The sequence below is a fragment of the Lissotriton vulgaris genome, chromosome 8 (assembly GCF_964263255.1).
Source record: "Lissotriton vulgaris chromosome 8, aLisVul1.2, whole genome shotgun sequence".
Taxonomy (NCBI): Eukaryota; Metazoa; Chordata; class Amphibia; order Caudata; family Salamandridae; genus Lissotriton; species Lissotriton vulgaris.
Genome location: NC_141696.1, coordinates 744,882,925 through 744,904,177, shown reverse-complemented (window position 1 = coordinate 744,904,177; position 21,253 = coordinate 744,882,925).

Below are 21,253 nucleotides of genomic sequence, written 5' to 3'. Positions count from 1 at the left end.
TATCACCGCGAGCACATGTCCGATTTATGAACCCGTCACTATCATTCGTTTAAACACATAAAGCACAAATTAAGAACATCACTTTTTTCAAACCGCAACCCCGACCCCACCGCAATTAGAACCGGTCACTCACTTCACCAACCCCACCTGCATGCTACGATAATCATACCCAATAGCATGAACCCCCTCTCAGCTATATCTTTTGCTGTTGTTTACAGAAGCTCCCTGACGAAGGGTATACTACCCGAAATGCATTGGAGCAGTTTCGAAAATGCATAACATGTAAAATAAGAGAAAGAAACCTTACATCATGAAACTAATGATGACATATGCATAAACTGTGAAAACAACCTTTATTGTGGAAGCTTGCTTGCCCGAGCACCCAAGGTGTGCGCAAAACACAGGGATGTCACCAAGTTACATGGTGACACATTGACTATATCATTGCGGACAGGATATCACATAGCACCATGCTGAACATAGCTTGAGACATCCCACCAATGATGGCCACTGTGTACTGAAATTAACCAGTTGCAAAGAAATGCCAGGTCACCATCACCTTAACTGTTGGTGTCAAAGCAGTCGGAAAGGTTCTGTGAGGCCTAAGATGGGGCTCGAACTGACCACATAGGACTTGAAGGGTAAGACGATCCAGAACGGAATTTCTTATGATGTACTCATCCTCCATGTTAGCCAGCACTAGGAATGGGCGTTGCACATTTGGTTGTCTCCAACATATTATGAAAGTGGACACATGTCAATTCAATTCCCCTATGAGATGTTCCAAACATCTTACATCTTGACTGACTCAGCACCAACAATGACTGGACTGTAACAACAGCTCAATGCACAAGTCACATGCAGAGACACCTTGATCTCATGCAGTCATACATGTGCTCAGTATGTACATACTGACTACCTCCAAAACAGAATCTGACTATGTGAATGGTAAATGGTATACTCCAACATCTTGTGTCCCCAGGCCAGGGAGTAGTCTCTACAGCACATGTTGGAAACTTCTACGTAGCTGCTGCACCTGCCACAACTTCTTGGTTAAGTTGCAAAGAGCACAACTTTTCAACACCATGAGCATTGTGTGTACACTGATGTACTATCAAAATCAATACAGCAATGTGCAGAGTGAAATAGGCACATTATGTGCTCAGTCCATCATTACTGTGGGTTTTTATTAATTTTCTTTGCAGAACCGCTTGTGAGAACTCTTTTAGTTGCTCCATGGTTAACTAAAGTTATGAGCATTCAGGACTTTTGGGTTCCAGAGTATGTTTTTTCTCGTATAAATGTTCCCTTATTTTAATTTAGTGTGGTTGATAGTGGAGTCCGTTAATAACACATACAATCCTTTTTCTCTAAACTGCTATCAGTACAGTTCTTCTTCACAACAGAAGCATCCATTGTCTTCTGCTTAGGACACCGGGTAACATAAACCATTACAGCTCTGGGTCCGGGTACAGCGATTAATGTATAAATACTTCAGTACAAGTATGTTATCACCAGTTAGTGTTTTACCTTTTAATTCTTTTCAAGCCTATAACAGAGGACCCCCTCTTAATGCATTTCTCGTATTATTGTAGGATTCAAGACCATGAGTGTACATTCCTTGAAGAAGTTTTATATGTTCTAAAGTTGAAAACAGAATACTATATTTTCTTGTGGAGTTTGTACCTATATTTATTAAAAGGTATGTGCTGGATCATCTTGATAAGCACTGTTCAGTTTATGGATCATTTTTAGTGTCCTTTGAAATGATTAAAGACAAACATCAATAGTAAAATGTATACATTTTGTTTAGAACATCCATTATCATTATATTCCTGCTGTCATGACATTGTGGTGACAGTGGGTGTATACAATAAAGTCTGTTCCTATATTTAGGCTGTATGAATAATCTAGCCCATTACCCAAACCCTATTAGGGTGGGTTCATAAATACAGTATTTATTAATAGATTTCGCAAATAGGTTTTCTGCAAATCGGCTCTATGAGGTTAGCTTATTTATGATTTTTTTTTTTTAAAGAATGGCTTTAGAACGGCAGGTTAGACAAAACACAGGCTTCTGTGATATATTATGATGATAACATAAGCTTGTAAATAGACAAACATGTTTGTTTTCTCTTATTGTAGGGTTATATGTATATGATTACCTACCTGTTCTGAAGAAGGTGACAAACTATTTTTCACCAAAACGCTGCATCGACAATCTTTTCTTGCTTTAAAAATCATGTAAATTGTTTCTGGTCTATAAATCATGTTTTAATGTGTAACAGTGTTTTTAACATATCTGTATCTCTTTTACTACACAAATATAAAGGAAAAAAGAAAAACAACATCTGTTAAAATTTGTTTATAGGCTCACAATGACTTTATGGAATTGTGCTTATGAGATTCTCTTTTAGAGCCTTCCATTATGTGTAGGAGAATCTGATTGTTTTTGATCCTCAATTTGGTTTTATGTATTTTAATTATATCTGGATTTTTAATAGAAAATAAAAAGATTTTGAAATAATGAAAAGAAACATTCAAATGTGTTTGTGCTTATGATTACTTAGATCACATATCGTTGTATTTTTATTACCTTAAACTACTGATGTATTGTCTTTCAGCCCAGAACTGCCATTTATATATTATTTCTATCGTTGTATAACACGTGCCGGTTTGCAAAATTAACTAATTTAAAATCAGCAAGAAGGATCTCCTTTTTTGTTTCCTTGTCCAATTGTAAGATCCCTTCATTTTATGTCATTTTAGTTGTTTAGTTGCTCCCTCTTCAAAGTTTTCATATCTGTTCAACAGTGAAAAGGATAAAATGTTAGTTATGCTCCTGATGTTGTTAAACATTTTCAGTCATTTTTTAAATCTGTTTTGTGTATTTCCATAACACTTCCGGAATCTGGTCTTGAGTGGCCGAATTTAGATTTGGTCACAGGAACATTCCATGATGTAAGTGAAAAAAATTACTATTGGAGTTCATCTGCTGGTTAATCTTGAAATATTTTCCATAAGGCTGCTGAAAGTGTTGGCACCTATCTGTTAGGAGGTTCTGATGCTCCCCTATGACACAAGTTTATTTGAGGTCCCAGAGCCTGAGACATATTACCTTGCAGCACACTTTCATTCTGCACAACACTGGTTCCACTGGTTCCAACCTGATGCTCGTCTACCCCTCCTAGTACCTGAAAGAGAACAGGCTGATAACATGTCTAAGATGTCTGTATTGCCTGTTGGGCTACCAAAACCCAACAGAGAAATAGCAACAGCTGTAGCGCAATCCTGGGTGTCCAAAACAGCCAGGTGAAAAGATTGTTATACTCTCCCCCACACTTCAAAGAGCCATAGTCTTCCTGGTCCACAGCAGCATTGGAGGAGGGGGGGGGGGGTAGTTTGGGGATTGGGGGTTTAGCCTATCGGAAGGCAACATGGAGCCACCGTTACTAAGCATAGAATACACAAGGAACCAATAATTAATGCAATTATACTAAGGAAAGTGGGCAATTTAACCCAGCCTAACAACACTGTTGGAATACTAGGAATATTGAAAGTCTTAAAATGTCTAATCACCAACTGTTGCAAGAAATGAAAATGCCAATAAAGTTTGTTTAAAAAAAAAACATTGTTATACCCTCCGTCTGTCCCTTTGGCCAGTAACCCATTGTCTGTTCTGTTTAAAGTTTGTCAAATGCTGGGCTTAATATCCTTGTCTATCTCTTCAATGAAGGCACATTTATTACACTTGCACACTAGAGTGAAGTTTATACATATTTACTTACATGAGGTTAAGAAACACGGTCCATAAAGTGATACTGGATTTCTCAAATGAACCTGTTCAGTACAAACCATGACGCTGATTATTCCATCACCTGACTCTACTCAATGGGTTTTGAAGCTATGCGTAGTTATGACATTTCTTAAGAAGGCAAACACTGAAAATACAAGGCTTGCTTGGGACATAGATTGGGGCACAGAGATTAGCAGAGTTAAGTGGTGGTGTTGCTCTAAGGTGAATTTATCTTGAAAAGCAAAAGACAAGAGGCGTTAGACAAAACAAGAACAGTTGATTTAATCAAACTCATCGCTGGGAGACCAGGGACAGAGTTTGGCTCTGAAGACTGTCTCAAAGTACAATCAATCTGAGCGCCATTATATACATTTGTTGGGGTATCATAAAACAATTCAGAGATCCTTTTTAGGAAGAGGAATGCAGGCCTAGTCATTGAGTCATAAATAACTCCCACCTGATAACAAATGCAGGTGGGTCTCGACCTTGCATGGACACAATGAGGACCAGTGGATAATGTGTCCAGATGTTGAGCATGGGGAGCACATAATCACTGTATGTGGTGTGTACTAATTGGCTGAGTGTTCTTAAGTTCATGTGGCATCTAACTTTATGGTGTTTTAGGAACGCATGTATAATTCCAGCCATGTGTGCTTTATTGGGAGCAATCTTGCTGGACTATTGTGGTGTTGCTGTCTATCTGTGGGACTGATCTAGGTTTTTCCTCTTTGCAGTTTTGTTCTGCTGGCTACATGCCACCCCTCAGATACCTCAGGCCTAGGCCGCAAGGCCAACCTGACCATGTATTTCTGACTCATAGTTGATGGGGAGGTCATATTGGGTGATTACGACAAACCAGTGATGCGATCTTATTTTTCTAAACACATACATTGACATCAACTTTTCATCATTAACTGAAGGATTATTGCTCCCAAACACAATTGATCCTAATGAACCATAAACATAAATTAATTCATTTTAGGTACTTACACAAGGTCTTCTACACACCCGGAAGCGATATAATATTCACCATACCGACCTGCATATTTGCCCATGATGCCTCTCTGCATAAGTTAATTTCACTCCCCTGGCATGGAGCTTTCCCACTATCCACCGCTTTTAGAAAGAGATACTCCTTACACTTGTGTCAATGACTTCCAACAGAATGGAGTTGAACCCATTGATGACTCTTCTGGGTTAAGTACAGTTGGTGTCTCATGATGTGAGGTGTTATGTACCTCTTTGACCCGGACGTAATTATCAGAGGTTTCCAGCCAGAATACGGCCTGTATCAGGGGGATCGTAACATTGGCCGATAATCAATTTAGAACAATAATGAATTTGAATTAAGGGACAAGAAGCGATGCCCAATAAAACTTATGAGGTCCCACTGGCACTCCTAGGTAGAGTGAGGGACCGAATTAAAATTACAGAGAAGGATCTTAATGAATTGTCATAAGAACATTGTTATTACTATTGCCCCGAAGAAGACCCTTTCAGGTGGAAACGTGTTGGCTACGGTCATTTCAAGAAGAAAGCTTCTCAATAAAGAAACAAAGAAATAAGAACCTGCTGAGTTGATGTGCTTCTATTCACCTTGTCCTTATTAGCGGAAAACATTAATTTATATACTTATTGGAGTGCTGAATAATTTTTCTTGTTGTAAATGTATAGGATCTATATCCTTGGAGGTTTAAGGGGTATTAAGCTTCTAATTCTTTGCACCCATATATATTGAAAGAAAAAACATTACTGTTACTGTTGTAGATATTGAGATAGGTGCATTTGTAATTACCCTATACTCTTTGCTTTGTGTTCTTTATAGCACTGGCACTGTTACTGACACGGTGCAGAATACTCAAGCACTGATGCAGGGTTCTCTGACTGAAAAAAGATGACTGGAAAGGGATGTTTCTCGTGTGCAATGATATGCCTGAAGTTAGCTCAAGGTTGTTGCCTTCAAATTCACAACCAGTGACATCCAGAGGCCTTTCAGAACATACCTGATGCCACAGGCTTCCTCCAGTCTTGATGGATCTGACAATTTACTACTGGAAGAACTGAGTGCTGGATTCCCATTTGGTTCTGTCTATGATGAACTGGAGTCTCTATCTTATGTGAAGTGCGGTGCTTTGTGCTGTCATTCCTCACAATTGTACCTCATAAAGAACTACACATTCTTTTTCTTTTATTGTGACCCCTTGATATTATGATGTACTAACTACCAACGCTGACTATGACTTATGCCAGTACTGCAGCACTGTTGGAAATTGTGACATGTAAAAAAGAGTAAAAAACAGATTGGAAGTATGAGCTTTTGTGTTCCCTGAGTTTACATACAGGGAATTTCGGACAAAACCCCTTTGGATTGTCAAGTAATGTTCTGAGATTTAATCTGTGATCAGAAAATTCTGGGTGTCCAAAATTGTTTTTAAGACTTTTTACTAATCTAACTCCTAGATGGGTTATGAGGTATGATCCGCTGACTGGAAAAGATTGCTGTGTTGCAGGTACCAGTGGTTTTTCAGGACAGTGCAAATATACTGGTGGCAATTGAGGAAATTAGTTATGTATCTTATAGGCTCTGTGTTGCATTTTCTGCTTTTAGTAGTGGATAGTAAGGAGGATTGGTTGATAGTGTCAGCTTTGTTTGCAGTTTGTTAAGGATGTACTTGCCAAACCTTTCATAGACAATCTTTAGATTACTTCTTCTGATTTGGTTTTCAAGATGATGTTCTTGCTACAATTACTCCACTTATTCATAGGCATTCCAGATGGTGGTGGTGAATGACAACGTCGATCAGCTGTGAGGCTGGAGTTTGCTGCTGCATCTTTGTGATGGAGTTTAGTGTGCATCTTGCTCTAAAGAATATATATTGTAGAATCGAAATACCCTACACAGTTGCTGGCAATTTCTGAAGTAATTTTAGTAGTCCAGATATTTTGATTAATTTGAAAGCATAGTTCTGCAACAGCACTTGATGTTCTTGCCATATTAGAAGACTACTGTCTAAATGTCACAGTCAAAAATGATCTGAGGATATAATTCAAAAAGGGCTGTCCAATAGCCATAGTTTTTTAACCTCACTCATAAAAATACAGGCAGGTGGAGAGAGTGTATCCATTATCGTAGTCCCTTTTGTTTGGGAATAGCATTCTTGCTGAACTCTTGCATGATAGAAATCTAGCATCTCCAATATCATTATATTTACCTCCAAATGAGGTGGTGTAACGACCGGATTCTCGGACCAGATAGAATCAGCTCACCAGAGCACCACCAACCCAGCCGAAACGTAATCACCTCCCTCCTTAGGACCTATTTACAACAGGCATCTATGTCTCCTACCCAAGGATGGGGAATTAGCAATGTACATGCCTAAGTTTTCTACAATATCACACTCATACCAGCTAGTCTCGCGGCAACTCAGGCCCAGACTGTTCTACCCTGGGGCAGTTCTGATTATATACCATTACACACTGGCCGCAACCAGTGCTCGCTCAAGCCACAATCTTGTCGGTATAAATTACAGTATCCCCCTTGGTACTCTCTTTTATCTACATACGAGCCACAATCTTGTGGGTATAGACACCAGTATTCCCCCTGGTGCTCTCTTACTTACATTACAAGCCACAATCTTGTGGGTATACACACCAGTATCCCCCCTGGTGCTCTTTTTAACACCGTCTCCCGACGACGATCACTTTCCTATGAATACCGTTAGCTCTCCATATTGGGAAATCTCTCGCTATTTACTAAAGGTATAATACTACGATATTATGGGTCACAGAATGATAGCCAAATTAGATGGTGTACAACTTATCCTCTACTTCAAGGGCTCCTCTCTCCCTCATTATTCAACCACTGCTTACCTGATCGGGAGTTGCGTCCGTTCGCGAAACAGTACCTGACTAGAAGAACAGGTTACCTTTTCATATAAGAATAAGAGGCACATGCCGGTTCACTAAGAACTGGGGTACTTTATTTATCAGAACAACAAAATATCAATATAACACTATACTATAACATATAGCCTGCAAAGGAAAGTGAAAGGTTAGAATGTGCACGCTAATAAGAAAGGGTCAACGTCACCTTATTAATATGAAGTCCGGACTCAGCAGTCATCTGGGTTCCCTTCTCGTCTGTGCCTTGGCTCGTCTTTAAGGTCACGCCTCTGCAGTCACGGATACACGTCTGCACCGCTATGCTCTGTCTCCTTCGCCTCCCTCCAAGTCACTGGAACCTTCCTCTCATCAGCTGCTTTCTCTCTGGCTGTTCTGCACTACTCCTCTCTCCTCGCAATCGCGGACCATCTTCACTTCTCGGCTTCGATCTTATAACTCAGTTTCAGCCACTCTGGTATTCGTTCCCTTAACTAACTGCTTCACTCTGTATGCTCTGACCTAGAGGTCAAAGCTCGCCAGCTGCTCCAGCTAAAATAACTTCAATCTTTCTAAGAGAGTATTAGCTTCTCGATCTGTCTCGGACTTTAAAATGGCGACTGTCTGCCCTGAAATAATTAATGGCATTGATGCTAATGGCTAGCTGCCGCCTATAGACTGACTCATTCACTGCCTCATGCTTTCACTAATATGGAAGCGTGTTCCTTCATGGAAAGTTACGGCCAGTAACCTGCCGCCCACCAAATTCTTGTACCTCCCCGTACCAAGGACACGTTCCCAGCCGGCCGGCCTGATGTTGTGTCTTCGGAATGGAGAAAAATACAGTCTTTCGATAAGGGCCAGCCTGAGCCGGTTCTCTCCAAGCGAACAACACCTCATAACTAAAACATTACATTTGACCTAAAAGCATCTCAAGCTGCCGGGGCAGAAAGAAAGATGGAGTCTCTCCCGTTTGAGGCCTACAAGGCCTGAAATAAGCATAACTCCATAGAAGGTATACTAATGCTCTTACAAAAGGACGGATTATCACTAATACTAATGAATCTATCCCCTAACATAAGTTTATAAGCCCTGATCTAAGGAAAAGGGACGGAAATATATCAACACGCCTTGTGAATAGGCTCTATTTACGGTTCTAATCCTTCCACTAGAATGATAGTAGACTGAAGTCACCTCCAATCACCTTCCCTCAAGGAAGGGCCGAAAAAGTCGGTCAGAACATTTCACCCTTGACTTTAGGCTACTGATCATTCGCTAAATGGAGCTAACATCTGTAGAAAAATAATATGAAACAAAACTAACTGATCTATTTCTCGTACCAAATCTACAGTACTGGAGTAAGGAAGGAATGCACTGAATAAAGCAGCAAACGGCTACTAAAATGCTAACAGTAATCATAATACCCCCTAATATTTGTCGTAGAGAATGTAAGTCAGGTAACCAATTGAAGAGCCAGTCAAACCAGCCCTGGTCAATGTGTTTTCTAACCTCTTCAGTCAAGTCATGAAGTTTGTCAATATGAGCCTGAATGGATTTAGTATGATCTGACAGATTAAAACAGCAAAGGCCCTCAAAGTCAGAACAGTCATGTCCATGTTTGAGTAAAAGATAATCAATAGCAGCCCGGTTCTGCAAGATAGCTCTGCGTTCACCCTGGGCGTCTAACAGCATGTCAGATAGAATTGTAGAAGTATGAATAATAGATTTTACCATCCAGCAGGCCATCTTCCCTATAGATTTAGCATTATAGACAGCCAAGGCTGGAACACCAATAATTGAAATAGCTAATCTAAGGTATTCAGATTTGGAATATAAATGTAGTGAAGAATCACAGTCTTCATGTAACATCATAGCATCACAAACCACACGGGAATATGTATTAGGATGTGAGGAAAACATCAATAAACTTAGTCTAGTGATGGCACAAGGGCCTCCAGACATGTTTGCAGGAATGTAGGGCCAGGAGGTATTACCACAAGAGAAAAGCCATCCAGAAGGTAACAGCATTGTCGATAATGGCTAGGGGTAACTATTAAACTTTTACAGGTCATATTATTTTTAACAGAAGTACATGATTTCGTGAGTCTTCGAGAACACAAAGTTCGTTCATGAGCTGAAAAGGAAGTGGCTGCTTTTAGTTTTAAACGCAGACATTCAGTAATTGCATTGGGATCACATGTAAGGAAGAAACACAAGTCTCCCTGGGTGATATTATATGTGGTTATCTGGGAATGGATCGGTGGTATTGCATCTAAAAGTACAGTACATAAAGGACAATATTCATGGGTTGCGAAATCACCAAGGATCACGTTGGGGCGGGCATTTGATATATTAAAGATATGAGCTAAAGTCTCCAACAAAGCGGGGACAGCAACCAAACAGGTCGCTAGAATGTCAGTCACGAACGCATCGGTGTCAAGCAAAAATGTGGAGAATTTGTAACTCGTTTAGCTAAAGTAGTCCAAAAATTAGATGATGAATCCCACGCAGCGAAGGAACGCGGTACTCGGGTTATCGAATCAACCAAAGTCTGTGGGTTCCCTCTTTTCCTGACGTAGCAGACCAAAAGGAGTCCAGCGCCGACACATCCTGCAGCAACAATCCAGAGAATGATCTGAAAGAAAATCAAATACAGGTAATATTCATTCTCGTAAGTAACATTTGTCAGCCGGGACAGCTTCCCAGCTATCTTTCCCTGGTCTCCTGACTAGAATCGTATTATCATGACCGGTTGCAATAATTTCAGCTTGTTCAGGGGGATTTTTAGGCGATTGCACCCACACTATAGCTCCAGGATTATCCGTGGAACCAAAACCTTTTTGTCCTCGTACAGTTAGCAACGTTGGGGCAGTGCCTTTTTGAATCTCACCACTGAAAACAGGCATTATCAGCAACTGAGCAATTCGGTCCGTTTTGTGAATTAATAAATCAACCTCACTTCTATTCAGCAGGAGCACCTTAATCTCTCCCTGATAATCGCTGTCAATGACTCCTCTAAGTACTTGAATGCCTTTTAAGGCCAGGCCCGATCTAGGGGCGATCAGTCCAAAATTTCCAGCTGGTATACAGACACCAACACCAGTTTCAATGATAACTCGATCTCTGCTTTTAATAGTAGTGTCATTCATGGCATGCAGGTCCAAGCCTGCGGAACCTGGGGTTGCTCTGCATGGAGCTAGTGCTCCGGGGGATATTTCCCAGTACATTACAGTATTGCCAACGGTGTTTGGCTTTGCCTCAATAGCTGGAGGAAATAAACGCATTAATGGAGATTCAGCATTTAAAAAGGGACGATTATTCAGAATTAACAGTGCTTGAAACAAATACTCTCTCCAATTCTTATATTTATAGTCAGTTAATTTTCGCAATTGATCTTTCAGCAAACCATTCATTCTCACAATAAGGCCTGATGCCTGTGGATAATATGGTATATGAAATACCCATTCAATGTTATTTTCCACACAAAATTTCTGCACCAATCTTCCTCGAAAATGGGATGCATTGTCAGATTGAATTTGAAATGGAACACCTTAATAGAGCATAATCAATTCCAATGTTTTAATGGTATTCACTTGGGTAGCTTGTTTACAGGGAAAGGCCACTAAAAGGCCACTGTATGTATCAACAATGGTACAAACGTATTGGCAGTTTTTACTCATAGGGAGTGGACCAATATAATCCATCTGCCAAATTTGAGCGGGCAATTTTCCTCGATGTAAATGACCTTTAACAATTTGAGGTACTTTTCGTTGTCTAAAATGTTGACAAATAGTACAATGCAAAATGGTATCTTTAATCAAATTTAATGGAATATAAATTCCTCGATCGGCGGCCCACCTGCTAGTGGCTCTCTCTCCAAAATGTCCTGCTTTCTGGTGGGCCCACTTCGCCAATCCCGCCAAATCAGAATCTTGCATGTCCACCACTGCCTAAGCAATTTTAGATTTCTCAATTGCAATATTATGAAAGAATTTGTCAAGGGAGTCTATCGGGGTATGAGCATCCACATGAAAGATTGTAACAGTACTTTGTGGGAGCATTTCCCAAATTTCTTGCCATAATTATTTTTCCCACAGTTCTTTTGAATGCAATTCCCAATTATGAGAATGCCAAGTCGGTAACCAAACCGCCAGTCCATTAGCAGTAGACCAGGAATCAGTAAAAATATGACATGTGCCAGGTAACTCTTGTTTCAAAACTTGATAAACAGCATATAATTCAGCAAATTGACTACTCTTTCCCTCACCAGTTGTACTCAGCAATTTTTGTGTGATGGGATTATAGGACACTGCCTTCCAATGTCTCTTCTCTCCTATGTACCTCACTGAACCATCCGTAAACCACACATGGTTTCTGTCCTCCGTGGACAAATCATCAAATGGCTTACCCCACTTAACAGGAGATTCCTGTACTACAGGTACGGAGCAATCACTCCCAGTCTCAGTCGATGGCGCCTGCGCCACTTGCTCATGTAATGATGCTACACCTTTCGGTCCCACACATGCCCTGTGTTGTATGTACCACTTCCACTTAATCACACTCGCCTCTAGAGCATGTCCAATTTGATGAGTTTTCGGCGAACTCAAAATCCACTGCATAATAGGAATTTCAGGTCTCAAAATCACATCATGTCCCAAATTCAATTGCTCGGTATCCACCAGAGCCCAGTAACATGCAAGCAATTGTTTCTCAAAAGGTGTATAACGCTCACCAGCATCGGGTAACTTTTTAGTCCAGAAACCTAATGGTACTTTATTTTTGCCTTGTTTTTGCCACAAACTCCAATTTGCATATAGACCTTGCACGGACACATTCAAATCCACATCACCATCGCACACAGGCCATAAATCCAAAGCATACTGGATCGCTTCTTTTGGCAAATTAAACGCATCTTGCTGTAGTTTACCCCATTCAAACATATTCTTTTTGCGAGTGACTCGGTATAAAGGAGCCAAAATCTGACTCAAGTGTGGAATATGCTGACGCCAAAAACCAAATAAGCCAATGAAGCTCTGGGCTTCTTTCCTATTTCTTGGGACTGCGAAATCAAGAATTTTCTGTTTCACTTGTGGAATCCCCTCTCTGTGACCTTCATGCCAATTGATGCCTAAAAATTTCACATTTTGAGAAGGACCTTGCAACTTATCGGGATTGATTTCCCAACCTTTTTCGCGTAAACAATCAATGATTTGATCTAACTGGGTCTGAACTTGGTCTTGTGTCTCACCTTGAATTAAAATGTCATCAATATAGTGACATATCTGGATTTGCGGGTGTACAGGTACTTCGGACAAATGTTCCGCCACCAACCGGTGACAAACCGTAGGACTGTGTACATAGCCTTGGGGAAGACTTCTAAACGTCATTTGACGTCCATTCCATGTAAAACTGAATTGTTCCTGACACTCAGGGGCAATCGGAATTGAAAAGAAAGCATTGGCAATATCAATGGACGCATACCATGTACCTGAATGTTTTTGAATTCTTTCAATTAAAGTAATGATGTCTGGTACTGCAACAGTCAAAGGGGGTGTGTGTTTGTTCAATTTGCGGTAATCAACAGTCATGCGCCAAGAATTATCACTCTTACGCACGGGCCAAACGGGATTATTCCAAGCAGAAGTAACCGGAGTTATAACTCCTTCATCCACCAAATCCTGAATAGTAGCACTAATTTCTTCATGGCCACCTGGAATACGGTACTGTTTCTGAGAAACAATTTTTGTAGCCTGGGGAATTTTTATGGGGGGCATCCTTAAAACGACCAACCCGTACAGGTCTGGACGATATATAATGTTTAGTTCCAAATTGATAACAGCCGTCATCTAAATGCAAAGTCATTCCTTTTAAAATGTCAATTCCAATTATGTATTCCAAAAGTGGCACAACTAATACAGAATATTCTTTTTGCGGAATTCTTCCTATTCTCATTTCAAGTGAAGTTTGCACTGCGGGGGTTTCCTTTCCACCTAAACCAGTAATTGTGAAAAATTGGCCTTTAAATTTCTTTGATTTTCCATGAATAAGAGTGGCCTCCGCTCCCGTATCTACCAATGCTCGGGCCCTTTGGATATTACGATGTTTCCAGAAAATTTCAATATCTACATAGGGTCTATTGTCTTTGTGAGCCCACCTGCGTACTGGAGCTTGACCTATTTCCTAGTCATTTTTACTGCGTTCTGTCAACCAGGACAAATCAGGGTAAATGCTTTCATATTTCTTGGGTGTCAAAACATCATGTTCATATCCATCGCCATTACGAAATGGATTCCTGTCAACTGTATGGTACTGTGAATTTCGATCGGAAAGTCTGTGTCGATCCTCCCTTCTCCTCACTCAGGGGACTGATCCCTTTCCTCTGTATATCTGCTGTTAACATGGTCATCTCTCCCCCTTTCTCTTTCCCCCTCTCGCCCTCTCTCTTTTGCACGGCGAGGGGACACATCACGCTCATGCCGTCGTTCACCACGACGATCAGAATCATCATGACGTCTTTCATCTCCACTGTCATCAGAATATCCACGATCACAATCATTCTTTCGCACACGTCGGGCACCCTCCTTTCGATCCAAACCACGCTTGCGAAACATGTCCCACAAGCGATTATTAGGTTCACCATCAATGTCTTCCTGTTTTACACCATCAGCCAACAGTGCAAGAAACATATCACGTCTAGAAAATTTATGGTCTCCAGGAGTACGACACTCGGGTCTGGACTGCCTTTCAGGTTTAAACCAGTCACCCAACTCACCAAGCTGACGAACAGATTCAAGCACCATAGACGAAGCATTGCCAGTTTGATTGATTAACAAAGTCATCATAACCTGCTTATAAGCAACAGGGGAAGAACGGATGATACGATTACGCACGGAAGATGTTAACAAACCGTCCAACAATCTGTCTGCGGTACTCAGAAAAATCGCAGTTTTCATCACCTCCTCTTTTAACCGTTGCGCCGCATCGCGCAAGGTGTACCACGGCTTGTCATTTACAGGCCAATCAGATTCAGTAGGGTATTTGTGATTACAGCTATCAGTCGCTAACTGGAGCAGACTAATTTGGCCAGCAGCATTATAATTCCGAAAATGATCCTGTACAGTAGAATCGGAACTTAAGGAGCAAAATTTCAAGGCATCTCCTGCATCTAACATGATACCCGTAGCGCCTAACTCATAAAGGCGCACCATCCACGTAAGCAAGGCCTCACCAGGCCGTTGTCGAAATCGTTGCAAAATGTCACTAACTTCCTGTTGTGCAAAATCTTCTAAACTATCCAAAGGAATACCATTTGGATTACCAGGAGCTTGTTGCAATTTTCGTCGAAAGACCGGATGCGCAGAAACCTCCGGACGATCATCCGAAGAAGCCCGATCCATAGATTTAGAAGAACAATCAGAATGAGAAACGTCATTAGTTCATTAGAGAAGAGCGACCACGGTCGCCAGAATCATCATGTTTATCACAAGAAGCAGATTTACAGTCACGTCCGGAGCGAGAAAACTCGCGCCTGTCAGATTCCTCAGCCGAGGAACCAGAATCATTCGAGTCCCAGATATTACCATCCCATTCATCAGGATTCTAGTCCAGCCCGGCTTTCGCCACGACTAGACGCACCTTTCGTTTGGAAACACGACCACGACGATTCCTATATTTGTATTTCGCAATTCGAACAGCAGCCCTTTCGGCTATAGTCTGATAAGTTTCAAGTTTGTCGGCAAGCAATTTATTTTGACATCGCAAAAGAGTATGAGCATTCTGCACTTCAACAAACTTTTCCTCCATATCTACATATTGCTTCTGCAATTTCAAAAGCTTCTCATGTACAATACTGTACGCAGTTAAAACAATCCAACCTCTGCGTCCTAAAATAGGAAGCTCCTCACCCTTCACTACTGGCGCTTTCTGTAAGCAAGAAATCACATTAGCCGGCTCCGCCAGCTCCAAACAAGAACTCCAATTCTCACTCAAACCAGTAGAATCGGCCCACTCACGGGCCAAGGCCTCGTAAGGCGTTGATTCCCAGCCGGGAATTTCAACAGGCAATTTGAAAGTAGATTTCGACCTTCGCAAAGACATTTTGACAAACCAAAAAGATATATACAACTATTAACAAATAATATACAAAATAAACCACGTACGAGCCGAGCACAAACCAACAAGATAAAAACAATACAGCGCACTCAGGCTTCGTAAACAGTTCGTGACGCCAGATGTAACGACCGGATTCTCGGACCAGATAGAATCAGCTCACCAGAGCACCACCAACCCAGCCGAAACGTAATCACCTCCCTCCTTAGGACCTATTTACAACAGGTATCTGTGTCTCCTACCCAAGGATGGGGAATTAGCAATGTACATGCCTAAGTTTTCTACAATATCACACTCATACCAGCTAGTCTCGCGGCAACTCAGGCCCAGACTGTTCTACCCTGGGGCAGTTCTGATTATATACCATTACACACTCGCCGCTCAAGCCACAATCTTGTGGGTATAAATACCAGTATCCCCCCTGGTACTCTCTTTTATCTACGTACAAGCCACAATCTTGTGGGTATAGACACCAGTATCCCCCCTGGTGCTCTCTTATTACATTACAAGCCACAATCTTGTGGGTATACACACCAGTATCCCCCCTGGTGCTCTCTTTAACACCGTCTCCCGACGATGATCACTTTCCTATGAATACCGTTATCTCTCCATATTGGGGAATCTCTCGCTATTTACTAAAGGTATAATACTACGGTATTATGGGTCACACAATGATAGCCAAATTAGATGATGTACAACGTATCCTCTACTTCAAGGGCTCCTCTCTCCCTCATTATTCAACCACTGCTTACCTGATCGGGAGTTGCGTCCGTTCGCGAAACAGTACCTGACTGGAAGAACAGGTTACCTTTTCATATAAGAATAAGAGGCACATGCCGGTTCACTAAGAACTGGGGTACTTTATTTATCAGAACAACAATATCAATATAACACTATACTATAACATATAGCCTGCAAAGGAAAGTGAAAGGTTAGAATGTGCACTCTAATAAGAAAGGGTCGACGTCACCTTATTAATATGAAATCTGGACTCAGCAGTCATCTGGGTTCCCTTCTCGTCTGTGCCTTGGCTCGTCTTTAAGGTCACACCTCTGCAGTCACGGATACACGTCTGCACCGCTATGCTCTGTCTCCATCGCCTCCCTCCAAGTCACTGGAACCTTCCTCTCATCAGCTGCTTTCTCTCTGGCTGTTCTGCACTACTCCTATCTCCTCTCAATCGCGGACCATCTTCACTTCTCGGCTTCGATCTTATAACTCAGTTTCAGCCACTCTGGTATTCGTTCCCTTAACTAACTGCTTCACTCTGTATGCTCTGACCTAGAGGTCAAAGCTCGCCAGCTGCTCCAGCTAAAATAACTTCAATCTTTCTAAGAGAGTATTAGCTTCTCGATCTGTCTCGGACTTTAAAATGGCAACTGTCTGCCCTGAAATAATTAATGGCATTGATGCTAACGGCTAGCTGCCGCCTATAGACTGACTCATTCACTGCCTCATGCTTTCACTAATATGGAAGCGTGTTCCTTCATGGCAAGTTACGGCCAGTAACCTGCCGCCCACCAAATTCTTGTACCTCCCCGTACCAAGGACACGTTCCCAGCCGGCCGGCCTGATGTTGTGTCTTCGGAATGGAGAAAAATACAGTCTTTCGATAAGGGCCAGCCTGACCCGGTTCTCTCCAAGCGAACAACACCTCATAACTAAAACATTACATTTGACCTAAAAGCATCTCATGCTGCTGGGGCAGAAAGAAAGATGGAGTCTCTCCCGTTTGAGGCCTACAAGGCTCGAAATAAGCATAACTCCATAGAAGGTATACTAATACTCTTACAAAAGGACGGATTATCACTAATACTAATGAATCTATCCCCTAACATAAGTTTATAAGCCCTGATCTAAGGAAAAGGGTACAGAATTATATCAACACGCCTTGTGAATAGGCTCTATTTACGGTTCTAATCCTTCCACTAGAATGATAGTAGACGGAAGTCACCTCCAATCACCTTCCCTCAAGGAAGGGCCGAAAAAGTCGGTCAGAACAGGTGGTAAGTACCTTTTTGGAGGACTGTAGACCATCTTCATTTCTAATTCATAAGTTAAGATTTACATTATATATACATAACATTTAGAAGATAGTTTTCTTGCCATTTGGTATTGAAATGTTTAGGTTTACTTAACTCATCCTTTGTCCCCTGTAGATAGAATAGCAAATATGTCATGAGTTATTGGAGGTGATGGCCAATATTTCTCCCATTCTCAAACAAACTGAGTCAATGCCCACCATAATTGGTCTACCTGGCAGTGGGAAACCTTCCTGTATTTCAGAAAGTAATTAGAATGTGTCTGTAGTGGGCTGTTCCAGAAAGACAATTGGTTGCCTTCAGTGGAACAATGATTAATTTTGTTCTGAAGTTATATATATAAATATTGGCTGTAGATTCTCTTTTAATTTATGATAGCAGGAGGTGTCCGGAAGCTGTCTTTGTACTCTTTTAATGTAGTCATCAGGATGTTGAACTAACTAGTACACTACTCCTTTGTCCACTTCCTTCATAATGGTTTTTGGATTGTTCTGTAGTGGTTGGGTTGCTTGTTTTTGAGCTTGAGTTATGAAAGACGGAAAATATTTATTTATTTTGTTGTAATTACTATGTTGCTGTTCCAAATAATGAATAATGGCCAAGCAAACAGAGGTCTGTGGAGTCCAGATTGGAGAATATGTGTAAATGTAGATGTTGGCTTGAAATTTCTTTCCATGGGATGCCGTGTCTCATCGAATTCAGAGGACGTGGTCTTCATAAAAGAGTCCAGAGTCATGCAAGTAAGAGGTATTTTACGTAAGACACTACAATAGCAGCAAGTAGGTTCTGTCAGTGCTGCATACTTCCTCTGTCTCTCTCCTAGCTTTCACTCCAGACAACACACCATTATACTTTTTCATCATTTACTCTCAGCATTCCGGACACTGGCTCAGACATACAAAATGAGGACCCAGAGGATACTACACATCTCCTTTTCTTACAAACATCAAACAATTACCTTGCATGTATAGTACATGGACAATCATTCTCAACCACTCAATCATCAACATGTCTCGCTTACATATTCATCCAAAACCTGTTAAATCTGCAGTACCAATGCAGACACAAAAAAAACAACAAACCAGATACCTCATGTCAAACAGATAAACAAGTCAAATAGGTTGTGACTACAACTACAAAACAGTTCAAAACGTTCAAGAGCTGTGATCTCTTCTGAACTGAGGTCCAACCACCACTTCTTTGCACACTCTTTTGTTTGGCACCATAGTTTATTGGCATCAAATTCACTTCACAAAATTGATGATAAATCATCAGGTAAAACATTATGATCTTACAAAAGAGGTCAGTCATAATACCAAACATATCAGTGTTGTAATAAACTCTGTCAGATTTCACTTCCAGACACCCATTTAACATACCCAAGCCCCCTCACTCCACGTGCACTTTGAGGTAGCAAGCTTATCCTTTTTTGTCCAAATTAATCACCATGAAGGCCCATGGATTTTGGGGATGGCACTATGAGTGAATGGTAACAGGAGAGGCCAGGGAGGTGACCCTGCCCCTCCATCTCCCTGGCTATTTGCGATGGAAACTGTCTCCAAATCCTCCGCCTCAGGACAAATTCCTCTATTAACACATCCCTGGCCCGGGCCAACTCCAGTGAGCCCTGTCCCTTTTATCTCCCAGAACAACGCTGTGCCCTCATAGTCTTCCCACTTCTTCATCTCCCCTGCCCATCTGGGAATCTGCGGTCCCAGCGCGCTTTTCCAGTTATTTGAGATCTGCTGTTTTGCCAGAATCAGCACTAGGTCTATAAACCGTGTGGTGACTTTATATTTAGTCGGCCTTGGAAACATCCCTTTAAGGCAGATTGCAGGCTCCGCCTGCAGTGTGCACTCTCTAACGTCTGTAACCCAAGCCCACACCCCCGCCCACAACCTTTTCACCATATGGTCCATGTCAGAGCCCACTGGGTTATACATAAGGCACTGTGAGCCAGATCTAGGAAAGAACTTGTATATCTTCACAGGAGGGAGGTATGCTCTATGTAGATAATAAAAATGTATCAAGTTAAAGTGAGCATTCCAGGAAACCAAGGGTACCCCAGCAAGTATATTAACAAAGTTCGCGTCTGTGATAGGAGTGCCAGCTGCCCAGACATTCCTGAGGTCGGTAAGGAGAATGCACATGTCTTTCCAGAAGGCTGCATATAAGCCAGTAATAGCCTTATGTCTGCCAAAGGAAGTGTATAAGACATGGCAGCATGTAGAACTGGTGGCTCATCCTATCCCCATCACCGCTGTCACAACAGTGCAGCCACCAAAGGGGCAGTATTCAGTGGTGGCTGGCATGGACGGGGTGGCGGGGTTGGGGGGAGGAAGGGAAATGTAAAATTTTTAAAAAGGCACTTACCTTATTTCCGAGTCCCGCATCTCTGCTCCATCTCTTCTCCATCAGACTCGGGCCAGGAACCGGGTCAGAAACCAGGAAGCACACCAGGCTCCCATGACCAATCACAATGCTGCAGCATTGTGATATGAAGCACCCAGGCTCCCCTGACCAATCAAAATGCAGCAATGCACTGTTGTGATTGGTCTGAGCGCTGTAGTTTGGCGCTCAGATGGGGACTGGGAGCCTGGGCATGTTCTCCACGCAGGCTGCATGACTGTTTGGCCGGCCCCAGAGGGCTGGCCAAGCATTCATGTGTAATTGGAGTGGACAACCCACTCCTCCCCTGCCCTGAGAGCAGAGCCGCCCCCCCACCCTCAAATCAGCTGAAAACAAAAAAAGTGATGATGGGAAGGAATGTCCACTTCAGGGCTGTGAAACTGTCCAGGCCACGCCAAGGTCAACAACAGCTCAGCAGCCTCCCAATGAATATTTATTACCTATTAAAGAGCTGCTATCATCCGACCTCAAAACTCTTTGGCTGTGACTGATATCTGTGTTATTGTCTCCAGCAAAGGTGAGACTCTTCCTCACACCTTCTGCAAAGTCATTGAGAACTTGAACTGTGGATTGTGGGATTCAAGGATATATATGTGTTACAAGAAGTCTGACCAGCTTCAAATTCAACTACATATTCAGATATCTAGAAGTGGATTGTGAGTCCTTCCAACTCCCTGAAATGTGTGCAACTATTTTGTCTACCAATGGGAACAACTAGTGAATATTGGACGCCTCAAACCAGATATCCTCTTCCAATTTTCTCAATGTTTGTCCTGACCGGCTCAATTGCAGTAAAGCTCTATGGTGCTGCAATTACAATTTTATGAGGCTTATCCACAGGACTGTTTGACCGAGAAACAGCAAATGCAGCTGGGCCTGCTTACTGCTGTGGAGAAAAAAGTGGTCACCACAAAAACAATGAATTCCAACAAGTGTATCTGCCTTCTATCTTACTGGCCTTTCTTTTATAACATTCCACAAGTTTCTCATGTTTATGCACAAGCTGCCTGTGTCTGGA